At 48.9% G+C, this 17,149-nt stretch overlaps 1 protein-coding gene across 1 annotated transcript in view; it reads right to left on the bottom strand.

Moving 5' to 3' along the window:
• The window catches only part of LOC134984519 (zinc finger protein 585A-like), a 189,314-nt gene that overhangs the window by 162,671 nt on the left and 9,494 nt on the right, over positions 1–17,149 (bottom strand). The gene's annotated exons all lie outside the window — the stretch shown is intronic.

Raw genomic sequence — 17,149 nt, 5'->3', positions numbered from 1 at the left:
AGTCACTGGAGCCCCTTGGAAAGTGAGGTGATGATCAAGCACTCTTGCTCCATTGCCCTTTCTCTGAATTCCACTAGCCGATCTGCTTAGGTATCCGTGTCGCCCCCCCAGGGATGTTGGACCTTCGGCCCTGCTAGGTATGAAACATGGCTGCTGCTAGTAGAGAGGGTGGGGCTTGTGGGTCTCACCGGTTCTGTACATAGGTCCACTGGTAGGCCACCCTCTTTGATGCCAACGCCCTTAGCACTCTCTACCTCCACCAAGCTCACGAGTGCCGCCCTCATGATGCTTCTGGACGTGTTGAAAAAGGATATCCACACCCTTCTCCTGATACACGATCTCCAGATCATCCTTAGACATTCCGCTGAAGTCCGCCATCTTGTGCGTTCTCCTGCGCTGCAGTTACTCCTCTCCTAACTCGGCTTCTCCAATCAGGTGACTGAAAAGCCACCTAAGATTATCCCACCGCTATGCCAGCAATTTCTGTGACCGGACGGTTCTGTATGAAAGCCCTCGCATCCTGCCCCAGTCACGGAATGGATGTTTAGGTCACACGGGATCTGGCCACTTAGGAGATTCCCACTTACCATCAGTAACCACCTATTACTGACTCCACCCACTGCGCAGTGGGTGGGTACTACGCTGCCACCAGATTCTTTGTTGCCATGGAGTCTGGAACCATGGTACTGCTCTGTATGCGTCGACACGCTGTCTTACCACACCTGCATGGTGTTGACAAATCACTACTAGTCACTGGACTAGGCCTCCACACGGTAGCTGGTGGGAGGCGGATCTTGGAGATGCTGAGTGGACCCTAGACAGCCGTAAAACTGAACTATGTTTGGCATAGCACTGCAGGTCACAAGATGAAGCGGTCGTCTTGAGGCAGATGTTTATTCACTCAAACAGTCTTAAAAAAGACTCTTCCCTATTGCTAGGGGCAACAGCAATACAGCAAAATGTTTACAGCAGAGTGAAAATGGTATAATACCTCTGGAGGCTCACAGGCCTCCTCTTTTTTTCTTACTCCAATACACATACCACAGGGGGTAAGTCCACCGTGCTGTTCTCAACCAATCATTGTTTACCCATGTGATGTGCATGCCTTGGCCACATGCACAGCTAACATTGTCCTCTGTGGACGGTGGGGAGTAGTCACTCTCCTTTGACCGTCCCATCCCGGAGGGTTGTTATCCGCCCTGGTGACGTTCAGTCTAGGCAGGGGGAAGCTTTCTCATCTAAACTACTTCCATGAATCTGCCCGGGTTCACCATCTCCAGCCTAAACTTGGGCTCCAGAGATGGGAGGCCTAGATCCCCGGTTAGGGTTTCCTGCCCACCGAGGGTGATCCCTATGGAGCTCCAGAAAACCATTCAGCTTGTTTTAAAGCTGAGCTGCTCCTCTCTCTCCCCATGATACTTCCATGTGGGAGGCTAGAGAGGAAGGCATTCCATTTTTGGGGAAAAGTACTGGAGGAATCCATCTGCCGGCACAGTAATGGATTCCCCCCCTCCTGGGACACACAACCAAGTAAGTTCATTTCACTTTAAATACAATTCAAGTACACTATACACATTGTTGCTTAAATATACACTGAGCCAGTGCCCTGCACAGGCTCCAAATACCCAGGCACTGCAGTGCCTCACCATACTATTTATATATATATATATATATATACATACATACATACATACATACATACATACACACATATATATATACACATACATATATACACACATACATATACACATACATATATACACACATATATATATACACATACATATATACACACATACACACACATATATATACACATACATATATACACACATATATATACACATACATATATACACACACACACACACACGCACACGCGCACACATATACACACACACACACACACACACACAGTGTTCGCAAATGTATTTTACCCAGATCAGAGGACGGGGACTCACTTTTCTAAAACGTGTGGGTCCCCGAAAGACGCGCTGCACTGCTGCCAATTCCTGGCTCTCAATTGACTGCACTTCCTGCCTGTAAAAGAGGAGGTGGAGCCTTACCACTACCAGTCCTCTGGTGGTGCCTTCCCGTCCTGGTCACATGCAGCCGCGGATTCACACGGGGGCCGGGCAGAGAGTGAAGACGGCTCTACGGCTGCTCTACGCTGTGCTGCGGGTGGGAGGTGAGCGCCGGTGACAGCGTAAGTGCTGTGGGGTAGGGTAAGTAGCCTAGGAGCGGGTGGCTGAGCTTGGGTGGTGGCTTTCCTTGCATGCCTTGTGTGTCTTCTGGGAGTGTCATGGGCTTGTAGACCGACCTCAGTGGTTGTTTCAGGCGTCCACTACAGTAAGTTTCCCTGATATTCCCAGCGCCATTCACAACTAGACCAAGCTAAGGATCTATGAGAATATAGCATGAATCTATTGTGCAGGCACTGCTGGTACCTGTGGTGCACCCGCTACTTCTGGGATAATCCTGTCAAGCTGCCTAAAACGTCTGCTTCGGTCAAAAGCATTTATACAAGTGATCTGAGCCCGGGCTACATCATATAAGCCTAGAAATGAAAAACCACACCGGCATCCTAAATCGCAGCACTGCCTACGTCTAACCCTCCCACACACAGCCTAACCCTAACCTCCCCCCAGCACTGCAGACACCTAACCCCCCCACACACAGCCTAACCCTTACCTCCCCCCAGCAGTGCCAAAACCTAACCCCCTTACCCACAGCCTAACCCTAACCTTCCCCCAGCAGTGCCTAAACCTAACCCCCCTTACCCACAGCCTAACCCTAACCTCCCCCCAGCAGTGCCTAAACCTAACCCCCCTTACCTACAGCCGAACCCTAACCTCCCCCCAGCAGTGCCTAAACCTAACCCCCTTACCCACAGCCTAACCCTAACCTCCCCCCAGCAGTGCCTAAACCTAACCCCCCTTACCTACAGCCGAACCCTAACCTCCCCTCAGCAGTGCCTAACCCTAACCCCCCTTACCCACAGCCGAACCCTAACCTCCCCTCAGCAGTGCCTAACCCTAACCCCCCTTACCCATAGCCTAACCCTAACTTCCCCCCAGCAGTGCCTAAACCTAACCCCCTTACCCACAGCCTAACCCTAACCTCCGCCCAGCAGTGCCTAAACCTAACCCCCCACTTACCCACAGCCTAACCCTAACCTCCCCCCAGCAGTGCCTAAACCTAACCCCCCTTACCCACCACCTAACCCTAACCTCCCCCCAGCAGTGCCTAAACCTAACCCCCATTACCCACCACCTAACCCTAACCTCCCCCCAGCAGTGCCTAAACCTACCCCCCCTTACCCACAGCCTAAACCTAACCTACCCTCCTTAGTGCCTAACCCTAACGTCCCCCCAACAGTGCCTAACCCTAACCCCCTTTCCCACAGCCTAACCCTAACCTCCCCCCAGCATTGCCTAAACCTAACCCCCCCTTACCCACAGCCTAAACCTAACCCACCCTCCTTAGTGCCTAACCCTAACCTCCCCCCAACAGTGCCTAAACCTAACCCCCTTACCTACAGCCTAAGCCTAACCTCCCCCCAGCAGTGCCTAAACATAACCCCCTTACCTACAGCCTAACCCTAACCTCCCCCCAGCAGTGCCTAAACCTAACCCTCCTTACCCACAGTCTAACCCTAACCTCCCCCCAGCAGTGCCTAACCCTATCCCCCCCTTACCCACAGCCTAACCCTAACCTCCCCCCAGCAGTGCCTAAACCTAACCCCCTTACCCACAGCCTAACCCTAATTTCCCCCAGCAGTGCCTAAACCTAACCCCCCCTTACCCACAGCTTAACCCTAACCTTCCCCAGCAGTGCCTAAACCTAACCCCCTTACCCATAGCCTAACCCTAACCTCCCCCCAGCAGTGCCTAAACCTAACCCCCTTACCCACAGCCTAACCCTAACCTCCCCCCAGCAGTGCCTAAACCTAACTCCCCTTACCCACAGCCTAACTCTAACCTCCCCCCAGCAGTGCCTAAACCTAACCCCCTTACCCACAGCCTAACCCTAACCTCCCCCCAGCAGTGCCTAAACCTAACCCCCCTTACCCACAGCCTAACCCTAACCTCCCCCCAGCAGTGCCTAACCCTAACCTCCCTTACCCACAGCCTAACCCTAACCTCCCCCCAGCAGTGCCTAAACCTAACCCCCCTTACCCACAGCCTAACCCCCCCTTACACACAGCCTAAACCTAACCCCCCTTACCCACAGCCTAAATCTAACCCGCCCCCTTAGTGCCTAACCCTATCCCCCCTCACTGCAGCCTAACCCTAACCTCCCCCACCCCATACCCTATACCGCCCCCCTGGGTGTGCCTAAACCTATCCCCCCTCCCGCACGCTAAACCTGTGGCGGCGGGATCCTGATCTCCTCGGGATGCCAGCATCGGTATTCTGGCGGCTGTCGGGATTCCGGCGTCGGTATTACGGCTGCCGGAATCCTGAATGCATACCTCCGGTATGATAACAGCCCAGCAGCATTGTCACCCTCTCGCTCCCCCTGCAACACTTTTGTAGCGTCTAAGGCCCTCATTCCGAGTTGATCGCTCGCTAGCTATTCTTTGCAGCGCAGCGATCAGATAGTCCCCACCTATAGGGGAGTGTATATTCACTTTGTAAGTGTGCGATCGCTTGTGCGGCGGAGCGTTGCCAAAACATTTTGTGCTGTTTCTAAGTTTCTAAGATCATTTCGGTCTTTTTGGAGCCGGAATTGACGTCAGACACCCGCCCTGCAAACGCCTGGACACGCCTGCGTTTTCCCAAACACACCAAGAAAACGGTCAGTTGCCACCCACAAGCGCCCTCTTCCTGTCAATCACCTTGCGACCAGCATTGCAAATGGATTCTTCGTTAAATCCATCGCTCAGCAACGATTCGCTTTGTACCCGTGCGACCCGCCTGAGCATTGTGGTGCATACACATGCGCAGTAGTAATCTGTTCACTGTGCTGCGAAAAACTGCAGCGAGCGATCAACTCGGAATGACCCCTAAATCCAGTCTGGGGCTTCTATTATAGCAGCACCATAAACCCATTACATATATTAAATGTATTATTTACTAATGTGTTTAGAAGCATTTATTGTCCTGTTTTTTAATCATATAAATGTTCTGCCTGCTGCAATGTGTGTAACGTGCTCTACCTGGTGCAATGTGTATAACGTGCTCTACCTGCTGCAATGTGTATAACGCGCTCTACCTGGTGCAATGTGTATAACGTGCTCTATCTGCTGCAATGTCTATAACGTGCTCTACCTGCTGCAATGTGTATAACGTGCTCTACCTGCTGCAATGTGTATAACGTGCTCTACCTGCTGCAATGTGTATAACATTCTCTACCTGGTGCAATGTGTATAACGTGCTCTACCTGCTGCAATGTGTATAACGTGTTCTACCTGCTGCAATGTGTATAACGTGCTCTACCTGCTGCAATGTCTATAACGTGCTCTATCTGCTGCAATGTCTATAACGTGCTCTACCTGCTGCAATGTGTATAACGTGCTCTACCTGCTGCAATGTGTATAACGTGGTCTACCTGCTGCAATGTGTATAACGTGCTCTACCTGCTGCAATGTGTATTACGCGCTCTACCTGCTGCAATGTGTATAACGTGCTCTACCTGGCGCAATGTGTATAACGTGCTCTACCTGGCGCAATGTGTATAACGTGCTGTACCTGGTGCAATGTGTATAACGTGCTCTACCTGGCGCAATGTGTATAACGTGCTCTACCTGCTGCAATGTGTATAACGCGCTCTACCTGGTGCAATGTGTATAACGTGCTCTACCTGCTGCAATGTGTATAACGTGCTCTACCTGCTGCAATGTGTATAACGTGCTCTACCTGCTGCAATGTGTATAACGTGCTCTACCTGGTGCAATGTGTATAACGTGCTCTATCTGCTGCAATGTCTATAACGTGCTCTACCTGCTGCAATGTGTATAACGTGCTCTACCTGCTGCAATGTGTATAACGTGCTCTACCTGCTGCAATGTGTATAACGTGCTCTACCTGCTGCAATGTGTATAACGTGCTCTACCTGCTGCAATGTGTATAACGTGCTCTACCTGGTGCAATGTGTATAACGTGCTCTACCTGGTGCAATGTGTATAAAGTGCTCTACCTGCTGCAATGTGTATTACGCGCTCTACCTGGTGCAATGTGTATAACGCGCTCTACCTGCTGCAATGTGTATAACGTGCTCTACCTGCTGCAATGTGTATAACGTGCTCTACCTGCTGCAATGTGTATAACGTGCTCTACCTGCTGCAATGTGTATAACGTGCTCTACCTGCTGCAATGTGTATAACGTGCTCTACCTGCTGCAATGTGTATAACGTGCTCTACCTGCTGCAATGTGTATAACGTGTTCTACCTGCTGCAATGTGTATAACGTGCTCTACCTGCTGCAATGTCTATAACGTGCTCTATCTGCTGCAATGTCTATAACGTGCTCTACCTGCTGCAATGTGTATAACGTGCTCTACCTGCTGCAATGTGTATAACGTGGTCTACCTGCTGCAATGTGTATAACGTGCTCTACCTGCTGCAATGTGTATTACGCGCTCTACCTGCTGCAATGTGTATAACGTGCTCTACCTGGCGCAATGTGTATAACGTGCTCTACCTGGCGCAATGTGTATAACGTGCTGTACCTGGTGCAATGTGTATAACGTGCTCTACCTGGCGCAATGTGTATAACGTGCTCTACCTGCTGCAATGTGTATAACGCGCTCTACCTGGTGCAATGTGTATAACGTGCTCTACCTGCTGCAATGTGTATAACGTGCTCTACCTGCTGCAATGTGTATAACGTGCTCTACCTGCTGCAATGTGTATAACGTGCTCTACCTGGTGCAATGTGTATAACGTGCTCTATCTGCTGCAATGTCTATAACGTGCTCTACCTGCTGCAATGTGTATAACGTGCTCTACCTGCTGCAATGTGTATAACGTGCTCTACCTGCTGCAATGTGTATAACGTGCTCTACCTGCTGCAATGTGTATAACGTGCTCTACCTGCTGCAATGTGTATAACGTGCTCTACCTGCTGCAATGTGTATAACGTGCTCTACCTGCTGCAATGTGTATAACGTGCTCTACCTGCTGCAATGTGTATAACGTGCTCTACCTGCTGCAATGTGTATAACGCGCTCTACCTGCTGCAATGTGTATAACGTGCTCTACCTGCTGCAATGTGTATTACGTGCTCTACCTGCTGCAATGTGTATAACGTGCTCTACCTGCTGCAATGTGTATAACGTGCTCTACCTGGTGCAATGTGTATAAAGTGCTCTACCTGCTGCAATGTGTATTACGCGCTCTACCTGGTGCAATGTGTATAACGTGCTCTACCTGCTGCAATGTGTATAACGTGCTCTACCTGCTGCAATGTGTATAACGTGCTCTACCTGCTGCAATGTGTATAACGTGCTCTACCTGCTGCAATGTGTATAACGTGCTCTACCTGCTGCAATGTGTATAACGTGCTCTACCTGCTGCAATGTGTATAACGTGCTCTACCTGCTGCAATGTGTATAACGTGCTCTACCTGCTGCAATGTGTATTACGTGCTCTACCTGCTGCAATGTGTATAACGTGCTCTACCTGCTGCAATGTGTATAACGTGCTCTACCTGCTGCAATGTGTATAACGTGCTCTACCTGCTGCAATGTGTATAACGTGCTCTACCTGGTGCAATGTGTATAACGTGCTCTACCTGGTGCAATGTGTATAACGTGCTCTACCTGCTGCAATGTGTATAACGTGCTCTACCTGGTGCAATGTGTATAACGTGCTCTACCTGCTGCAATGTGTATAACGTGCTCTACCTGCTGCAATGTGTATTACGTGCTCTACCTGCTGCAATGTGTATAACGTGCTCTACCTGCTGCAATGTGTATAACGTGCTCTACCTGGTGCAATGTGTATAACGTGCTCTACCTGGTGCAATGTGTATAACGTGCTCTACCTGGTGCAATGTGTATAACGTGCTCTACCTGGTGCAATGTGTATAACGTGCTCTACCTGGTGCAATGTGTATAACGTGCTCTACCTGGGGCAATGTGTATAACGTGCTCTACCTGGTGCAATGTGTATAACGTGCTCTACCTGGTGCAATGTGTATAACGTGCTCTACCTGCTGCAATGTGTATAACGTGCTCTACCTGCTGCAATGTGTATAACGTGCTCTACCTGCTGCAATGTGTATAACGTGCTCTACCTGCTGCAATGTGTATAACGTGCTCTACCTGCTGCAATGTGTATTACGTGCTCTACCTGCTGCAATGTGTATAACGTGCTCTACCTGCTGCAATGTGTATAACGTGCTCTACCTGGTGCAATGTGTATAACGTGCTCTACCTGGTGCAATGTGTATAACGTGCTCTACCTGCTGCAATGTGTATTACGTGCTCTACCTGCTGCAATGTGTATAACGTGCTCTACCTGCTGCAATGTGTATAACGTGCTCTACCTGCTGCAATGTGTATAACGTGCTCTACCTGCTGCAATGTGTATAACGTGCTCTACCTGGTGCAATGTGTATAACGTGCTCTACCTGCTGCAATGTGTATTACGTGCTCTACCTGCTGCAATGTGTATAACGTGCTCTACCTGCTGCAATGTGTATAACGTGCTCTACCTGCTGCAATGTGTATAACGTGCTCTACCTGCTGCAATGTGTATAACGTCCTCTACATGCTGCAATGTGTATAACGTGCTCTACCTGCTGCAATGTGTATAACGTGCTCTACCTGCTGCAATGTGTATAACGTGCTCTACCTGCTGCAATGTGTATAACGTCCTCTACATGCTGCAATGTGTATAACGTGCTCTACCTGCTGCAATGTGTATAACGTGCTCTACCTGCTGCAATGTGTATAACATGCTCTACCTGCTGCAATGTGTATAACGTGCTCTACCTGCTGCAATGTGTATAACGTGCTCTACCTGCTGCAATGTGTATAACGTCCTCTACCTGCTGCAATGTGTATAACGTGCTCTACCTGGTGCAATCATATAAATGTTCTGCCTGCTGCAATGTGTATAACGTGCTCTACCTGCTGCAATGTGTATTACGCACTCTACCTGGTGCAATGTGTATAACGCGCTCTACCTGGCGCAATGTGTATAACGTGCTCTACCTGCTGCAATGTGTATAACGTGCTCTACCTGCTGCAATGTGTATAAAGTGCTCTACCTGGTGCATTGTGTATAACGTGCTTTACCTGCTGCAATGTGTATAACGTGCTCTACCTGCTGCAATGTGTAGAACGTGCTCTACCTGGTGCAATGTGTATAGCATGCTCTACCTGGTGCAATGTGTATAGCGTGCTCTACCTGCTGCAATGTCTATAACGTGCTTTACCTGCTGCAATGTGTATAATGCACTCTACCTGGCGCAATGTGTATAACGTGCTCTACCTGATGCAATGTGTATAACACGCTCTCCCTGGTGCAATGTGTATAACGTGCTCTACCTGGCGCAATGTGTATAACATTCTCTACCTGGCGCAATGTGTATAATGTGCTCAACCTGGTGCAATGTGTATAATGAGCTCTACCTGATGCAATGTGTATAACGTGCTCTACCTGGCGCAATATGTATAACGTGCTCTACCTGGCGCATTGTGTATAACGTGCTCTACCTGGGGCAAAATATGTATAACGTGCTCTACCTGGCGCAATTTGTATAATGTGCTCAACCTGGTGCAATGTGTATAATGAGCTATACCTGGTGCAATATATATATAACGTGCTCTACCCGGTGCAATGTGTATAACGTGCTCTACCTGGTGCAATGTGTATAACGTGCTCTACCTGCTGCAATGTGTATAACGTGCTCTCCCTGGTGCAATGTGTATAATGAGCTCTCCCTGGTGCAATGTGTATAACGAGCTCTACCTGGCGCAATGTTTATAACATGCTCTACCTGGTGCAATGTGTATAATGCACTCTACCTGGCGCTGTGTGTATAATGTGCTCTACCTGGTGCAATGTGTATAATGAGCTATACCTGGTGCAATCTGTATAACGTGCTGTACCTGGCGCTATGTGTATAATGTGCTCTACCTGGCGCAATGTGTATAATGTGCTCTACCTGGTGCAATGTGTATACCATGCTCTACCTGGCGCAATGTGTATAATGAGCTATACCTGGTGCAATGTGTATAATGAGCTATACCTGGTGCAATGTGTATAACGTGCTGTACCTGGCGCTATGTGTATAATGTGCTCTACCTGGCGCAATGTGTATAATGTGCTCTACCTGCTGCAATGTGTATAACGTGCTCTACCTGCTGCAATGTGTATAACGTGCTCTACCCGGTGCAATGTGTATAACGTGCTCTACCTGGTGCAATGTGTATAACGTGCTCTACCTTGTTCAATGTGTATAACGTGCTCTACCTGGTTCAATGTGTATAACGTGCTCTACCTGCTGCAATGTGTATAACGTGCTTGTTAGGCGCCGAGGGTCCGCTCGTCAGTGCGGCCGGCGCCTAGCAACGGGGACGCCACTGTCGGATCGTGTTCCCCGTTGCTGGGTCTAAGTTTACATCATCACTGGTTTCCTGGCTGTGTAGCATGCAGCTGCACGGCATGTTGTAATTATCACTCATCTGTTTCCCTGGCCATGCAGCTTGTCAGCTGCATTGCATTTAATCCAATCAGCCTCCAAACAGCTGATTGGAAGACTCTCTGTTAAAAGCACTCCCAGGACTCCTCACAGACGCCGGTGATAGCTTCCTGTTTGCCTGATTCTGCTGCAGAGAGAGTTCCCAGTCCCGGTCTGTTCGTTTGTTCCTGTTCTCAGTGATCCTGTACTCGGAAGTTACCATCTGTTCCTGGAGTCTGATCGAGCACCTTTAACATCTGGTGGCGTTCGTGAGTCGCGGCGCAGCCGTGTGTTGCGGCTTGTCCGCTACTATTTATTATTGTGTTTATTTTGAGTTCTGGAGCTTTGCGGAGGATTCCGCTTCCACAAGATCCACTCTGGTGTCCAGCGGTGCCGGATAGGAGTGTCGGATCCGTGGATCTTTGGTTGTCCTTTTCCCTGGCGGCTAGTCCGCACATACCTTTTGATTTAGTTTAGTTAGCTTGTAACCCCTGGCTTGGTTGCTTAGTCAGAGGGCCCCTTGTTATCACCCTGTCTCGGACTTCCCCTTGTCTCCCATTAAGACCTGCGGGGGCATCGGGGTTGGGCAGACATAATCCGCCCTTCGAACGCGGCTGCCATGGGCTCAAGCAACCATAGTCTCGCAGGGGATTTCTGATAACACGGGCGAGACAACGGAGTTAGGGCGCCAGGGGTTACTAGGCTCTCCAGCTCCCACAACCTGTATTTCATTCCTGTACTCAGATCTCTGCCATAAGATCTTCTCCAGTCTGGAGTACAGGAATCGTAACATTATCACCGGCCAGACAAAAGAAAAAATTTTCAACAGGAGTTAATTTTTTCACTTATCCAGTTGGGAGAATTTTGTCGGCCTCATGAATCCCACCGGTGTTGGGCCAAATCCTGGCCAGTTTTTGGTTAGTCAGATTCAGGAACTTACCCAGATGGTTCAGGATCTGTCCCTCCGGGTAAGCTCACAGGAAGATCTGTTACGGACTTCCCCGAGGGTCATCCCTGAACCAAAAATGCATCTGCCTGACCGTTTTTCTGGGGATAGAAAACAGTTTTTTAATTTTAAAGAGTCTTGTAAACTGTATTTTCGTTTAAGACCAGTTTCCTCAGGTGCGGAGGCTCAGCGGGTTGGAATTATAATTTCTCTGCTTCAGGGGGATCCTCAGACCTGGGCTTTTGGTTTAAAGACAGATGATCCGGCCTTATCGTCTGTAGACGCCTTTTTGAAATCTTTAGGGCTATTGTATGACGACCCTGATAGAGAGGCATCCGCAGAAAGTCAGTTGCGTGCTCTAAGACAGGGTAGGAATCCTGCAGAGAATTATTGTACAGAGTTTCGCCGTTGGTCGAACGACTGTGGCTGGAATGATCCTGCCCTGCGCAGTCAGTTTCGCCTCGGCTTATCTGAATCTATAAAAGACAGCCTCCTTCAGTATCCCGCTCCTGTGAACCTTGATAAACTCATGGAGCTCTCTATTAAAATAGATCGTAGGCTCAGAGAGCGGAGGACTGAGAAAGGGGCTATCCTTTCTCAGAAGGATCCAGATTCCCTTGAGTTACATCCTTGTGCCTTTATGTCCAGGAAATTCTCATCTGCTGAATCCAACTACGATGTTGGTAATCGGGAGTTGCTGGCTATTAAATGGGCTTTTGAGGAGTGGAGACATTGGCTTGAAGGAGCGACCCATACCATTTCTGTTTTGACGGATCACAAAAATCTTCAATACATTGAATCAGCTAAGCGACTGAATGCCCGACAGGCTCGTTGGGCTTTATTTTTCACTCGTTTCAAATTCATTATCACCTTCAGACCTGGTTCCAAGAATACCAAGGCAGATGCCCTCTCACGCAGTTTTCTTCCCGTTCAAGACAACAGTCCGGTTACTCTCATACTTCCGCCTTCAGTCATTCAGGCAGGTCTCACACAGGATGTTTTTTCTCAATTGAAGCTGCTTCAACATCAAGCTCCGGGAAATACTCCTGCTGGCCGTCTTTTTGTTCCTGAGTTTTTGAGAGCAACTGTTTTGGAGGAATTTCATGATAGCAAAGTTGCAGGGCATCTGGGAGTCGCTAAAACTTTTGAATTGGTATCCCGCTCAGTGTGGTGGCCTGGTCTTTCTAAAGACATTAAAGAGTTTGTTGTTTCGTGTCAGGTCTGTGCACAGCATAAAGTTCCCCGTTCTTTGCCTATTGGTCAACTTATGCCATTGAATGTTCCCCTTAGACCATGGTCGCATATCTCCATGGATTTTGTGGTGGATCTCCCTCTGTCAGCTGGATGCACAGTCATATGGGTGGTAGTGGACCGTTTTAGTAAGATGGCTCATTTTATTGGTCTTCCCCGATTGCCATCTGCCCAGGGATTGGCAGTCTTGTTCCTCCGTCATGTTTTCAGACTCCATGGGTTACCCACTGATATTGTTTCTGACAGGGGTCCACAATTCATTGCACAGTTTTGGAAGTCTTTTTGTGCTTCGTTAAAAATGAAATTATCATTAACCTCCGGTTATCATCCACAATCAAATGGACAGACTGAGCGAGTGAACCAATCCTTAAAACAATATTTGCGTTTGTACTCGGCCAAACTCCAAAATGACTGGTCTGAGTTTCTTCCATGGCAGAGTTTGCTTATAATAATGCCTGTCATTCCTCCACCAATGTGTCTCCATTTTTTGCAGTTTTTGGTTTCCACCCCAGAGCTAATTCATTTTTCCAACATTCCTCTGTCTCCTCTCTGGCCCTGACCTCTCATCTTAAACTTATTTGGAAAAAAGTGCACATAGCTCTCAGAAAAGCAGCTTTCAGGGAAAAAGATTTTTCGGACAGGTTCCGGCGGCCGTGCACTTTTAGAGTAGGAGACAGGGTGTGGCTGTCGACTCGCAATATCAAACTTCGACAAACCTCAGCCAGATTGGGTCCTAGATTTATTGGACCATTTCTCATTATCAAAAAAGTCAATCCAGTTGCTTTCCGGTTACAGCTACCAAAGACGTTACGGATCGGAAATACCTTCCATTGCTCTTTGCTCAAACCATATGTTTCATCTAGCAGATTTCCTCGTAAAAAACCTCAGGGGAGATCACCAGTTAATGTACAGGGTCAGCAGGAGTTCGTGGTTGAGAAGGTTCTCGATTCCAAGTTGTCCCGGGGTCGGCTTTATTTTTTGGTGCATTGGAGAGGTTATGGTCCTGAGGAAAGGTCGTGGGTCCTAGATGAGGACCTTCATGCCCCAAGGCTCAAAAGGGCATTTTTTCAAGAATTTCCTCAGAAACCCGGATTTAGGGGTTCCTTGACCCCTCCTCAAGGGGGGGGTACTGTTAGGCGCCGAGGGTCCGCTCGTCAGTGCGGCCGGCGCCTAGCAACGGGGACGCCACTGTCGGATCGTGTTCCCCGTTGCTGGGTCTAAGTTTACATCATCACTGGTTTCCTGGCTGTGTAGCATGCAGCTGCACGGCATGTTGTAATTATCACTCATCTGTTTCCCTGGCCATGCAGCTTGTCAGCTGCATTGCATTTAATCCAATCAGCCTCCAAACAGCTGATTGGAAGACTCTCTGTTAAAAGCACTCCCAGGACTCCTCACAGACGCCGGTGATAGCTTCCTGTTTGCCTGATTCTGCTGCAGAGAGAGTTCCCAGTCCCGGTCTGTTCGTTTGTTCCTGTTCTCAGTGATCCTGTACTCGGAAGTTACCATCTGTTCCTGGAGTCTGATCGAGCACCTTTAACATCTGGTGGCGTTCGTGAGTCGCGGCGCAGCCGTGTGTTGCGGCTTGTCCGCTACTATTTATTATTGTGTTTATTTTGAGTTCTGGAGCTTTGCGGAGGATTCCGCTTCCACAAGATCCACTCTGGTGTCCAGCGGTGCCGGATAGGAGTGTCGGATCCGTGGATCTTTGGTTGTCCTTTTCCCTGGCGGCTAGTCCGCACATACCTTTTGATTTAGTTTAGTTAGCTTGTAACCCCTGGCTTGGTTGCTTAGTCAGAGGGCCCCTTGTTATCACCCTGTCTCGGACTTCCCCTTGTCTCCCATTAAGACCTGCGGGGGCATCGGGGTTGGGCAGACATAATCCGCCCTTCGAACGCGGCTGCCATGGGCTCAAGCAACCATAGTCTCGCAGGGGATTTCTGATAACACGGGCGAGACAACGGAGTTAGGGCGCCAGGGGTTACTAGGCTCTCCAGCTCCCACAACCTGTATTTCATTCCTGTACTCAGATCTCTGCCATAAGATCTTCTCCAGTCTGGAGTACAGGAATCGTAACAGTGCTCTACCTGGTGCAATGTGTATAACGTGCTCTGCCTGCTGCAATGTGTATAATGTGCTCTACCTGGTGCAATGTGTATAACGCGCTCTACCTGCTGCAATGTGTATAACGTGCTCTACCTGCTGCAATGTGTATAACGTGCTCTACCTGCTGCAATGTGTATAACGTGCTCTACCTGGTGCAATGTGTATAATGAGCTATACCTGGTGCAATGTGTATAACGAGCTCTACCTGCTGCAATGTGTATAATGTGCTCTACCTGGTGCAATGTGTATAACGCGCTCTACCTGGTGCAATGTGTATAACGTGCTCTACCTGCTGCAATGTGTATAACGTGCTCTACCTGGTGCAATGTGTATAATGAGCTATACCTGGTGCAATGTGTATAACGAGCTCTACCTGCTGCAATGTGTATAATGTGCTCAACCTGGTGCAATGTGTATAATGAGCTATACCTGGTGCAATGTGTATAACGTGCTCTACCCGGTGCAATGTGTATAACGTGCTCTACCTGGTGCAATGTGTATAACGTGCTCTACCTGCTGCAATGTGTATAACGTGCTCTACCTGGTGCAATGTGTATAATGAGCTCTCCCTGGTGCAATGTGTATAACGAGCTCTACCTGGTGCAATGTGTATAACGAGCTCTACCTGGTGCAATGTGTATAACGTGCTCTACCTGCTGCAATGTGTATAACGTGCTCTACCTGCTGCAATGTGTATAACGTGCTCTACCTGCTGCAATGTGTATAACGTGCTCTACCTGCTGCAATGTGTATAATGTGCTCTACCTGGCGCAATGTGTATAACGTGCTCTGCCTGGCGCAATGTGTATAAGCAGCACTACTGAGTGGTGCAATGTGAATTGGTACTATGATGTGGCCACGCCCCTTCTCAACGAAGTCATTCCCCTAAATTTTTACTGCACGCGCTCCGCGCACACTGACTTTGCTTTTCGCTATGGGAGGGGGAGCACCAATTCACTTTCTGACAAAATATTTAGTTACATGTCTGGTGCAGAGTGTCCGGTATAGCTACACAGCCCAGCAGCACTGTCACGCCCCCCCCCCTCCCCCTTGCAGCACTGTCACCCCTCCTCCCCCTTGCAGCACTTTTGTAGTGTTCAAATCAAGTCTGAGTTTTTATATTTAAATCATTAATAAGAACCTTAATTCCGTTGGAAACCAGAAAAGGACAGGTAGGACCCCAACTTTTAAAAGTGAGGGGTCACTGGGACCCACTTTTTTGGGGGCTCATCGCGATCACTCCCTGGAGCGCTGAGGTGCCGGGAGCATAGCTCCCGGACCCCAGCGCCCTACTACTACCCGCCGCATAGGGAGCCGGTTAGCCTGGACCCCGTGAGCAGTGCACATCCCTGCAGCCATACGGTCAAGCTGCTCCCACAACAGCTCAGTGGAGTTGAGATCTGGTGACTGCACTGGCCACTCCATTACAGACAGAATACCAGCTGCCGGCTTCTTCCATAAATAGGTCTTGTATAATTTGGAGGTGTGATTTGGGTCATTGTCCTCTTGTAGGAAAATATTGGCTCCAGTCAAGCGCTGTCCACAGGGTATGGCATGGCGTTGCAAAATGGAGTGATAGCCTTCCTTATTCACAATCCCTTTTACCTTGTTCAAATCTCCCACATTACCAGCACCAAAGCAGCCCCAGACCATCACATTACCTCCACCATGCTTGACCGATGGCATCAGGCACTCTTCCAGCATCTTTTCATTTGTTCTGAGTCTCACAAATGTTCTTCTGTGTGATCCAAACACCTCAAACTTCGATTCATCTGTCCATAACACTTTTTCCTCTGTCCAATGTCTGTGTTCTTTTGCCCATATTAATCTTTTCCTTTTATTGGCGTTTTCTTTGCCACTCTGCCTAGAAGGCCAGCATCCCGGAGTCACCTCTTCACTGTAGACATTGACACTAGTGTTTTGCGGGTACCATTTAATGAAGCTGCCAGCTAGGACCTGTGAGGCATCTGCTGCCAGTTAGGACCTGTGCGGCGTCTATTTATCAAACTAGAGACTCTAATGTACTTGTCTTCTTGCTCAGTTGTGCACCGGGGCCTCCCACTTCTCTTTCTACTCTGGTTAGAGCCTGTTTGTGCTGTTCTCTGAAGGGAGTAGTACACACCGTTGTAGGAAATGTTCAGTTTCTCAGCAAGTTCTCGCATGGAATAGCCTTCATTTCTAAGAACAAGAATAGACTGTTGAGTTTCA

Source organism: Pseudophryne corroboree, assembly GCF_028390025.1.
Source record: "Pseudophryne corroboree isolate aPseCor3 chromosome 3 unlocalized genomic scaffold, aPseCor3.hap2 SUPER_3_unloc_6, whole genome shotgun sequence".
NCBI classification, from domain to species: Eukaryota; Metazoa; Chordata; class Amphibia; order Anura; family Myobatrachidae; genus Pseudophryne; species Pseudophryne corroboree.
This window is presented reverse-complemented; position numbering and strand designations above follow the sequence as displayed.